The following is a 13,097-nucleotide window of genomic DNA, read 5'->3' on the forward strand; positions in this document are numbered from 1 at the left end:
TTTTTCGGTTCACACACAAAAAAGCTCGGGTTTTTATATCCACCTGTAGCCTAAAAAAAATGTTACTCTCCATCTTATGATTTTAGGCATGAAAACTTTTTATTGGCTAGAAATTAATTTTATAACCTTTTCTTTTTGACCAGAAAAATGCACAGAGCCTGACTGCACACCGACCTTTTCGAACATTTTGTATATGGCAGTCAGCCAGTTAACATCCAGTTAGGAGTGTACTTTTATTTACTAGTCTTCACAAACTTCCATGTGGTGCTTCCTGCAAGAATGCCAACAGAATGAAGCCAGTTAACAAATTTGTATCACTGCTAGTTATTTATTTCTTTTCCCACTTCGAGAAATGTGGTATCAGTGGAATTGAAAAGTCAGCACCCCAGACGAGGAGCACTCTGACCTACAAAGGATGCCTGTGCAGCTCTGTCGGCATTCCTCAGCAGAAGTGCCTCAAGCGATTAGCAATAAACTAACCTCTTCACAAAGAGAGAAGGCAAAGCTTGGGAGGGTGGATCTCCTAGAACTGCATAGAATCCTCAATCACCAGAGAACAGGTCATTACATGAATGGTCTGACTCATACGAATTTACTTTATATTTCTGATTCATGGAAATTATTTACAGTGAAATAACTTTCGACAGGGTTTCATCGTTCACAAATAACTTATTTTTACTTCAAACATGTTTGAGTAAATAAAAAAAGAAAAAGCAAAATTAAACATTAAAAGCAGTAACTTATAAAAATTTTAGTTGCGTTCACAAAGCGCAAACACAAAAAACGTTATCGAGTTTGCATTACAATACACAGTGGTACGAAAAAAGTGTCAAAAAAACAAATATATAACAAATAAATGTTACCAAAGGCAAGATAAGTTAATTTTCCACCTAACTGATTAAGTTTTTAGTGTTTTTATTCAATGTAAAATGTTTATTCGGATCGAAAAAACGAGTGATGTTGAACGCTGCCAGAGAACAAGAACAGATGGCCGTGATGTCTTTGAAGACTCGATAATCACTTCAAAATAAGAAATAAAACAAAATGGTGGTGGAAAACCACCCAATAAATGTTACTGCGACAACCGAAGAAACATTTTACATTAAATAAAAACACTAAAAACTTATCCAGTTAGGTAGAAAATTAACTTATCTTGTCTTAGGTAACATTTATTTGTTATATATTTGTTTTGGACAACTTTTTCATAACTGTGTATAGTAATACAAACTCACGTTATCAATATATAAATAAACCAAAAAAGGTAGATAACTTTACCATTTAAAAAAAAATAGAAAATGTTACGCTTATTTTAAAAATAGAAAAAAAAACAAAAACAACATGAGGGTTATAGAAAAGCAGGGTTGTGGAGGGAATAGAAAAACCTGGAGTTATCTGCCTTTTTTTTTATTTAGGTATCGGCCATCTTCTTTTTTTTTTTTTTTTTCTAAGCGTCTTTTGCCTTGGTTTCCATTAAACTTGCTTTTTTAATGTTTAATGTTAGTTATTTTATTTTCATGTGTGATCATGAATTAGCAACAAAAAATATTTTAAAATTGGAAATTTAAAAAAAAATCAATTTATTTTGATTTACTTATTCATTTATCATCTATTTACGCTAACAATTTTAATAATCGAAATTCAAACCAACTTTGTTGTAAATAGTGACTATAAGTAAAATAATGCGTTTTCAACCATTACAGGATAATCATTTTTCTTCGGGCAAATGTATATTTCAGCGGCGTAAATTATTTAACAGACAAAAATTTATAAAAATTATTTATTTTTATATAAAACACATTATTAGACCCTAAGGCTGAAATAAAACTCGAAAAAAATTAATTTTCATTATTTTTTCAACATTTTTTATTAGACAAAATGTATAACAATGGAGACCGCAATTTTGTTTTGAAATTTTAGCCTTTCTAAGGCTTGCCAGATTATCCTTTTCGAACTTTGACCCCTGGGCAGCTCAAATTTTCGCCCAAACCAACCAAAAAGCTTGCCCTATTTCTGAATACGCTTTGTGTAAAATTTCAAATGTTTAGACCAGAAATTGACTGAGTAATTTGGTATAGACCGTAATGGTAAAATTTTTAAAAACTTTGCCTTAATTTTAACCCCCTTAACATTTATTTTTTGGGGCTCAAATCAAATTAAAAGTTTGATTCATGTCCAAGTAACCTACATTTAAAATTTCAAATGTTTAGACCCAAAATTGATGCAGGAGTTTGGTAGAGTTCTCAAAGGTCAAATCGTTGAACTTTGACCTCATTACAGCCAAATTTCTGGCCGAAAACCGATTAAAAATATTTTCTCAAATCTCAATTCCCCTTATGTCAAACCTCGAGTCTGTAAATTGAAAATTGACAGTTATTCGGTATGGAAATGTACACAGACACACGCACACACACACAGACACACACACACACACACACAGACATTTTCACTTTTATAGATATATAGATAGATATATTTTTAGACTTAGTGAGATAAAGGAGCGTTTGAATAAATTCATAATGATTTAAATTTAAAGTGTTGTTTGATTATTAAAAAAAAAACATTTTATTTGTTAAACATGTGAATGGTCTGCAAGCAGATTCAAAACAATGTATGGTGCCTCATCCACAACATTACCATCTCATTTTTGGATGAGTTCATGTGGCAACAACATTACGCACAGAGACTGATACATTTGACATTTTATTACAAAATGCAGAATTTTATAATGTAAATTATAGTGGTTGGACGCTTCGAAAATTTTTTCTGATTCTAATCCAATTACTGATTCCGTTCTAAATTTCCGATTCTGATTCTTTTAAAATTTATAAATATTTAATTAGAGACTTGGGTTTTTTTTTTTTCAGAAATTTTTAAATTATTACATAAATTTCCGGGTAATTTCCGAGTATATTTTTTCTTAAATGTTTTCCTTGTAATGTATTGCAAATTGAAGAACAACAAAAGGTTTATTTTGATTTTAAACAAAGCCAAATTGTATCAGTTCATCGTTAGTATACAATATGCAACCTGAAAGTTTTCATAAACGGTTGAAAATAGTCGACGATTGGTAGGTAAATTGAGAAAACACTGTAAGACCAAAATATCAACAATTCCCCCTATTGTTATGAACGGATTTCTAAATAATAATGTTAATACTTAGAAAACCATTTTAACATGGAGAAGGCACTGGGCTTCGTTAACTATTATGTGCCTTCCTTTTATGAATGTTTAAATTTTATTTTGATTGTATAAATTTGGTGGATTATTAAATTGATTTGCTTTGCTGTAAAAAACAAAACAAAAACCAAAGCAAGATGACGTTTTAGTGTACTCACACATAATCGCCTAAAAAAGTAGAATCTCATATGCTTTGGGAATTTTAAATGTAAATGAAAGTTGATTTTTTTAAATTAACAAACTTCTCAATGTTTGCTCTCCCAAAGTTTTGATAAACTTGTGAGATGTTCATCTATGTTTTCACTTGTGCCAAAACCAAACAAAATATGAGAAAACATGAAATATTTTAAAAGATGTGGTGATCATACAAAACCAGCACCAGAAAAAAAATTCCAATAAATTCTTTGATATTGAAGTCCAAAGTCTCTAATAGAGGCCATATGGCCATTTATTAAGTAGGTGCAAAAAGTTTTTTAAAATCTGTGATATTGAATAGGCAAGCTAATTCTAGAATATTTACTTTGTTTACAATAAAAACTAATAAAAACAAATTAAATTAGGTTTGGAGTCCAAAAAGGTGCCATAAAACTTTAATTATTTCAGAAGAAGCTGATGACAAACATCCCAATGTACACCTGACGCCAATGCTATTTAAACCTCCCCCCCCCCCGCCACCCAGAGCATTTAAAATTTGTTAATAATCATATGAACTCCCTTCGAAGAGGGCACATAGATATTTTAGCGAATAGATGCAAAACGATTACAAAGGCAATAGGTAAGTTATAAATGACCAATAAACTAAACTCTGCTAATCAATGTTAAATCTTTAAATGAGATTTATAACTCGTTCTGTGGCTCTTCTCAGTCTTATGTTGTAAAGGAACAACTTCTAATAAAAAAAACAATTTGTGCTTGTTTCATTTTTTTATTTAAAAATTTTAAAGAATCGGTTTGGAATCGGAAATTAGACTATAATTTTTCGGATTCTGATACCGATTCTGATACCCCAAAATATTCAGATTTTTCCGATTCCCGATTCCGATTAATCATCTCAACACTAGTAAATTAACTCAATACATGTTCCTTTTTGTTGTTTGTTTCTGTTGATTAATTGTTTCTTTAAAAATCATTTTACTCCTTATTCTTTCTTGTTTGTCTTATTATTTAAATTGAGTGCAATCGGATTTGAAATGTTTTCTGTTAAAAAAATTTAACTCACTTCTTGTTACTTTTGGCTTATCTTATTATTTGGATTGAACTGTTTCTGTTGTTAAAACTGCACGGATTTATTTACTTATAAAATTCCTTAGGATATGTTTCAGAGAAGCCAACAAACGAAAAAAGTGTCAAAAAAAAAAAAAAAAGAAAATATACAATAAATAAATGTTACCATTACTAATAAAAGTTACTTTTCTACCTACATGGATAATTTTTTTTTTTTTTAGTACTTTTAAGTAGTTTTAAATGCTCTTTATTTCATCTATCTAAAATAGTAAATAAAATAATAAAATAAAACGCTACTGATGAAATAGTACTTTTTTAAAGTACACACAAATTCATTCAAAATTGTGAAATTATTCAAAATTGAAGAAATAAAGCACAAGCTCAACTGAAAATAAAATGATTTTTTAATAATCACACAACACTTTAAATTTAAATCATTGTGAATTTATTCAAACGGTTCTTTAAAAAATAAATATATATATTATAATCATTGTTGTTATTATTATTAGTAGTAGTAGTATTATCATTATCAATATTATTTTTATTACCATTATCATCATTATTAGTAGTATTATTATCATTATTATTAGTATCCTTATCGTTATTAGTTTCATTATCATTATTATTAGTATTATTATTATTATTACCACTATCTTTACTTTTATCATTTTTATCATTATTATTTTTATTATCATCATCATTACTATTATTACTACCACTATTATCTTTATTATTATGATTGTTATTATTATCATTATCATTATCGTCATTATCATCATTACCATTATTATTATCTTTATTATTATTATTATCATTATTATTATTATTATTATTATTACAACAACAACAACAACAACAACAACAGCATCAGCAGCAGCATCAGCAGCAGCAACAACAACAACAACAATAACAATAACAATAACAATAATAATAACAATAATAATAATATCATCATCATCTTTAATCTCCATTACTGGAAATTTTAATTTAAATTTTAAATTAGACTAGCAAGGCCACCCGGCGTTGCTCGAGATCGTATAAGACAATGAGAAAAATTTTGAACATACCTGTTATTCTAGAGGAAGTTTTTTATGTCTATGTATCATTTTGCATCTTGAGCAAAAAAATATTTTACCTACCCTAGGACGGGTATTATACACATATGTATGGAATAATTGTACTTTCCTTAGGACAGGAAATTTAGAACACGTATGTGGAAAAAAAATTCCTTACCTAGGGCTGGTAATGTACAACACATATTTAAAATTATTTACATAATTTTCTGTTGTGCTAAATTTTCGGTATGTCACAGGTAAGAGTGTGTTTGTTTTTACATCATAGTGCTATAGTGGAGAAGCACCGGATTTTTTATATGAATGTTATACTACTCGAATACATTACATGATTTTCAATTTTGATAACTTATATGTACGTCACAGATAAGAATTTCTTTGTTTTTCGTATGGGTACTTCACTGTACAAGTACTTTATTTCCTGGGTAGGATACTGTAGAAGTACCTTTTTTCTAATTAAAAATGAAAGAACTCGATACTTTTAAGTAATTTTCTGTCATGCTAAATTTTCTGTGCGTCTAGAGTAAGAATTTGTTTGTTTTTTCATCTGGGTGCTATAGTGGAGAAGCACCTTATTTCTTATTTAAAAGTCATGCTATTCGAATATATAACATGATTTTCGGTTTTAATAACTTTTATACCCGTCACAGGTAAGATTTTCTTTTTTTTTTTCATACTGCCCAAGTACCTTATTTCTTAGGTAGGATAATGTACAAGTACCTTATTTCTAATATATAGATGAAACTACTCAATGATTTTACATAGTTTTCTGTTGTGTGATCTTTTCCGTGTATCATAGGTGAGAGTCTGTTTGTTTTTATATTAAAGTGCTATATTAAAGAAGCGCCTTATTTCTCATATAAATGTCATACTACTCGAATATATTACATAATTTTCGGTTTAGATTATTTTTATTTACGTCACAGGTAAGATTTCCTTTGTTTTTCATATGGGTACTATACTGTACAAGTACCTTATTTCTCGGGTAGGATACTGTACAAGTACCTTTTTTCTAATTTAAAAAGAAAGAACTTGATACGTTTCTGTCGTGTTAAATTTTCTGTACGCCAGGGGTAAAAATTTGTTTTTTTTATCTGGGTGCTATAGTGAAGAAGCGCCTTATTTTTCATATATAAGTCATACTACTCGACTATTAAACGTGATTTCGATTTTAATAACTTTTATGTATTTGTCACAGGTAATATTTTCTTTGTTTTATAATATGAGTACTATACTACACAAGTACCTTATTACTTTGATAGAATTTTTTGTACACATAAATACATTAAAAAGTAAGTGATCATTGTATGTGATTTTTGGAATATGACCTCTATACAAATATACGAACATATATAATACATTAAATTAATAATGATCAGTTAATTAGTATAGGAGTGAATCCAATACATACAAATATATAATCATATACTCATATTAATCATTCACAATGATCGGTTAATTAGTTTAGGAATTAATCCAATACATAAAATATATAAACATATACGCATAATTAAAATTCATAATGATCGGTCAATTAGTTTAAGAGGGAATCCAATACATAGAAATTTATAAGCATATACTCATAATTAAAATTCATAATGATAGGTTAATTAGTTTACGAGTGAATCCAGTACATAGAAATATTAAAAAAATGGTTAATTAGTTTGAGTGAATCCAATATATTAAAATATATAAACATATACACATAATTAAAATTCATAATGATCGGTTAATTAGTTTAGGAGTGGATCCAATACATACAAATATATAATTATATAAACATATTTAAAATTCATAATGATCCGTCAATTAGTTTAGGAGTGAATCCAAGACATAAAAATATATAAACATATACATATAATAGTTTAGGAGTAAATCAATACAAATGCCATTACTTGATCTATTTACGTGATTTTTGGAATGTAACAAATAAGCCGATATATCGTATATATTTTGAATATGATATGTTCCTTACGTAAATCAAAAACATTCTTCTGTATTTTTTTTTAAATAAAAGTGTTCCTGTTTATTTATTACATAATATTTAAAAATCAAGAATATCGGAATGTGTAACAAAAAAAAAAGGGGGGAAATTATGGAGATCAAAACCCTCCCCCTTACGTCGTCTTCTTTCGTTGACATCTTATTTTAACCGCTTGTAAAATTGGCATATTGTTTTCACCCCTCCTCTTTTCTTATAATAATGTAATCTAACTATACTGATCGCTTCTGTCTTCCTTATGTCTTCGGTTCTTCTCTTCTTTCTTTTTCTTCTTCTTTTTAGCTGTCACGTCCTTTTCCTTTTTATCTCTTTCTACTCGTCTCTTTTATCTTATTAAACTTTGATATCCCTTTTCCCCACATCGCCTTCTATTTTTAAGTCTAAGATGTCACTTAATATCACCCCTCCCACTTCAAGTTAGCGATTTAATATTTTATTTTTATAAATAAAAAAAATATGTTTCACTTTTTTATTTAAGGACCAGATGCTTTGAATAACAGATACATTTTATTTCCGTCGCCTGACGATGAACTTTTAGTTTTTTAATAAACTAATTACTCCAAAACATTAGCATGTTCAGTATAGTGACTAATATATATATATATATATATATATATATATATATATATATATATATATATATATATATATATATATATATATATATATATTATTATTATTATTATTATTATTATTATTATTATTATTATTACAAATGCGAACAAAAAATATAAAAAACATATTTATGAAACACAAATGAAACAAAGTGCTCTCTGGGTTCGACATGTCTTGACGAACAAGACGGAATGGGATGGGGAGACTCTTTCAAAATCCGGAAAATGTAAACTTGACAAACGAACAACATGTGAAAGTAACGAAAACACGAACACAAGTGGTAACGTTTAAAAGTTAATTTTATTATAAAAATAAACTATGGTAGGGGTGGGAATGAGATTAAATAAAATAAAAAAAAACAAATTACGAGGATGTGGAAGGGGTATCTTTATCTACTATCTGAAAATGCCGTCGAGAAATATATCGACATAAAAAATACATCAATACAAGCAAAACAATGGCAAAATGAACTCGCCAACTTAATACACAAGAGAGAGGTATGCAGAGAGAGGGGACTTACAGTCTTTGCTTTTCTTTTTTTTTTTTTTTCTTTTGTTTTGGGCGGTTGGTTAAAACAGATGTCTTCAATAATCATCTCTCTGTTAGTTCATAATTCGAATATATATTCGTAAAGTTTGCTGTTTCCTCGTCATTTTATGGTCGGCATTATCTCCTTTCTTTCGCTGTTGAAGTAGGGGTTTTCCCCGGCATTATCTCCTTTGTTTCCCTATTGGGATAAGGTTTTCCCCGGCGTTATCACCTCAGTCAGGTCGTTTTCATTTTTCTTTCGTTGTCGGGTGGAAATTTTCCACATCTGACCGGCACGGCACAGCGGCTAGCTTATCTGCTGAACGTCTTCCTCACCTCTCACCTTCTCTTTCTTTCTCCTATACTCTCTCTGTTCATTTTGCCTCGACGACAATTAAACAACAAAAAAAAGATACATTTTTCGTTGGCCTAAAATTAAATTTTGAAATTTTCTCATAATATATATATATAATATATATATATATAATATATATATATATATAATATATATATATAATATATATATATAATATATATATATATAATATATATATATAATATATATATATAATATATATATATATAATATATATATATATATAATATATATATATAATATATATATATATAATATATATATAATATATATATATATATATAATATATATATATAATATATATATATATATAATATATATATATAATATATATATATAATATATATATATAATATATATATATATATATAATATATATATATATAATATATATATATATATATATATATATATAAATATATACAGGGTGTCCACTACATTAAGTAGCCAGACTTTGTGAACACCCTGTATATATATATATATATATATATATATATATATATATATATATATATATATATATATATATATATATATATATATATATATATATATATACAGAAAAAAGTTTAAAGAAGCTAGAAGTAATTGTAAGAAAAAAGTAATGACAGCTAAGAGAGAATATACTGAAACTCCTAGAAAATGCATTGAAGCGCAGAAATTAACAACTTGTGATTTCTGGAAAATCTACAACAGTGTAGTAAATAATTGGCAATCAACAATTCCCCTACTATCCAACAGTTATAAGGTTGTTTGCAAAGCAACCGAGAAAGCTAACCCATCAATTTGCCTCAAACTCTACTTTGGACCTAGCAAACCACTCCCTTCCTGATTTCCTTTTGCGAACAGAAACCACACTAGATGATTTGAAAATCATCTCTTCTCAAGTAAATGATATCATAAAAAACCTAGACACCTCAAATGCATGTGGACTTGATCTTATCCCAGCTGTACTATTAAAAAAAATGCTTTGCTGAGGTCACTCCAGTTCTCTCCAAACTCTTCAACAAATGCCTTAACGAATTATGCTTTCCTGACTGCTGAAAAACTGCTTCTGTGGTACCAGTTTACAAGAATTCTGGCGAAAGAACTGACCCATTTAATTATCGCTTCATTAACCTCCTCTTTTCGCCAAAATATTTGAGTTCATAATTAATCAAGCTCTAGTCCACCACCTTACAGTTGCTAAACTTCTGTCCGATCATCAGCATGGATTTAGGTAAGCCCGTTCTACTGTAGATATTCTAACTGTAATCTCTGAACGTATATATCATGCATTGGATAAGATGGGATGGGAGAGGGTAGCCTTAGATATATCTAAGGCTTTTGATAGGGTATGGCACGGTGGTTTTCTTAAGAAAATCAAATCCTATGGTATTACTGGACAAATTCTTAACATAATTAAATCCTTCTTAAATAAGAGTAGAATCCAGGTTGTCCTCGATGGTCGTACGTCTAAACAATATGATATAAATGCAGGTGTGCCTCAGGGTTCAATTCTTGGACCTTTATTATTCTTGATAAAATAGACTGAGATGGGTATATTTGCTGACGACACCACGCTCCATAATGGGCACGATGGGAAAATGAATAAACACAAATCCAAAGCAATGGCGGAAACCCTAGAGGGAGACCTCTAGTCTGTAGTGGAATGGGGTAAAAAATGGATGGTAACGTTCAATGCTGCCAAAACTAAGCTCGTTTCCTTTAATAATTACAAGAAACCTTCTCAACCACCAATAGTTATGGCTAAAGATACATTACCTGAAATTACTTCGTTCAAACTCCTCGGCTTAATGTTCACAGTGAACATGACTTGGAACAGATACATCAAGAGCATTGCGAAGACTGTTGCGAAGAAGGTTGACTCTCTCTACCGTGCTAGAAAGTTACTTACACCGGAAAGTATCCAGTACGTCTATAAGGCCACCATTCACCCATGTATGGAGTATTGTTGTTACGTTTGGACTAGTGCATCTGCTGCTGGTTTCTCACTCCTAGACAATGTTCAAAAGAGAGTCGCCAACCTAATAAGTCCTGAACTGTCATCTAAGCTTCAACTCATCAATGAAACGTTGCATCTGTCAGCCTGTTTTACAAATATTTTAATGGTGGATGCTCCGACGAACTACAAGCTCTCATACCCCCTCGATGTAATTTCTACCGACAAACCTGACAAGCAGCAAAGTCTCACCCTACACAGTAGAGATTCCTAGATGTAAGAAAGTTTCTACTCTAATAGTTTCTTCCCCAGAAATGCTAGCCTTTGGAATTCTTTTCTAGGTTCTTGTTTCCCCAACTGTGCTGACATGCAGAAGTTCAAGTGTAATGTGAACAGACATCTTGCTGTTCAACTCCCTATATAGCATCCTTGCAACTTATGTCCCTGATAGTAACATTAAAAAATGAAAATATCGGAAAAGGTTATATTGTACATATCTGTTTTAAACTGAAATCTCAAAAAAAAAAAATTGATTTTATTTGATCGAGTAGTTTGTTTTTTTTGTTTTTGATTTTTTTTTACAGCGGAAAAACACGTTTTTATGACAGCACATTGAAGATAGACATCTTTGAATTTTTTAAATTTTTGTTTGGATTTTTAGAACACGCCACGGGGAGATAACTCAATTTAAAGCGTCGACACTCCCTCCCCATCTTTAATACTAGCTTTCCTTCTTAAAAATCAAATCTTTTGCTCGGTATCATAACAAATTGTTTTTCCCTGAAAAAAAAAAAAAAAAAAAAACTACTTGATGAAATTAAGTGAAATTTTTTTTCGGAGAACTTCATTCCATAACGGTACGTACAATTCAAACTTTTTTTTTTTTTTTTTTTTTCGATATTTTCCTTTTTTTTTATGTCTGGATTAACCTGTACAAGTACCTAAATAATTTCCACCAATCATTAAGTTATCGTTTGATCCTAGTCAGATTGCATAGTTATGTACTGTGTGTGTGTGTGTGTGTGTGTGTGTGTGTGTGTGTGTGTGTGTGTGCGTGCGTGCGTGCGTGCATGCGTGCGTGCGTGCGTGCGTGCGTGCGTGCGTGCGTGTGTGTGTGTGTGTGTGTGTGTTTTTTTTTTTGATATGCCCTTCCGATCCCCGTTTTCTTAGTTAAGCCGACGTGACCTGGTCACACAGGGATTTTCAGAATAAAAAAGAAAGCAGGGAAAATAAGTCAAGGCCACATGTGTAACAACATCTATATACACTTGTGCTATCGCCATATTTGTTTTTTGTTTGTTTTCGATTTTTTTCTTTCTTTTTTTTTTCGGGGGGGGGGGGGTTAATTATAGCCAGATTTTAGCATTCTAGCACAGGCTTTATAACATTCCAGTATGACTGTTCCGTCCCAGAATGTCATTCTTCCGGGAATCATCCTTAGAGAAGAAAGTGGGTTGGTTTATTACCGACGGCCTGAGTTGTTCATACCGGGGAATGACAACGGCAATTTTTTGCACCCATACAGCGTGATCCTTCCTCCCTCCCTACACACTTCTTTAGAGGCAGTTGGATTTCTCATTATAGACTGAACCCAGGTCTAACTTTGTTTCAGGTAGGTGGAGGAGAGGGAAGGGTAAATATACTTACAGAAAGAAGACATCTTAATAATGTGGTGGCTGGGAGGTGAGGGTGATAATCCGTTTACGAAACAAAAGAAAACTGATGATAACTTGACAAACTGCTACATTGATACAATTAGCCGCGTTTACCCCGCATTGCCGAGCCGACACTAAGTGTCGCCGACACTTATAGAAAAATAATTTCGAGCATATATTACTATAGACAACAAATCAAAAGAAACAAATAAATAACAAATAAATGTCACGGTGACAGTTGTTAGATGGGTTTCTATCAGTATTTTGTCTCATTTTTGAGTTTTGAACGATTATCGTGATTCCAAAGAGATCCGTCTCATGTAAGTCATTACTTGTGTTTCAAACTTAAAATACGCCTTAAAATAAGTTAAAACACAAAGAACGTATCCAGATAGGTAGAAGAGTAACTTCTTTTATAACATTTATTTGTTTATATATGTGTGTGTGTGTGTGTGTGTGTGTGTGTGTGTGTGTGTGTGTGTGTGTGTGTGTGTGTAATCACTT

The 13,097-nt window shown here is 30.4% G+C and overlaps 1 protein-coding gene across 1 annotated transcript in view; it reads right to left on the reverse strand.

The window, feature by feature from the left end:
* The window catches only part of LOC145260523 (MAP/microtubule affinity-regulating kinase 3-like), a 416,290-nt gene extending 403,609 nt beyond the window's left edge, over nucleotides 1–12,681 (reverse strand). The window contains exon 1 of the mRNA XM_080118715.1: nucleotides 12,586–12,681. The gene's annotated coding sequence lies outside the window, so the exon portion shown is untranslated. The remainder of the gene's footprint in view (nucleotides 1–12,585) is intronic.
* Nucleotides 12,682–13,097: the final 416 nt, after the last annotated feature.

This window comes from Euprymna scolopes, chromosome 36 (assembly GCF_053919585.1).
Source record: "Euprymna scolopes isolate OS-2025 chromosome 36, ASM5391958v1, whole genome shotgun sequence".
Classification (NCBI taxonomy): Eukaryota; Metazoa; Mollusca; class Cephalopoda; order Sepiida; family Sepiolidae; genus Euprymna; species Euprymna scolopes.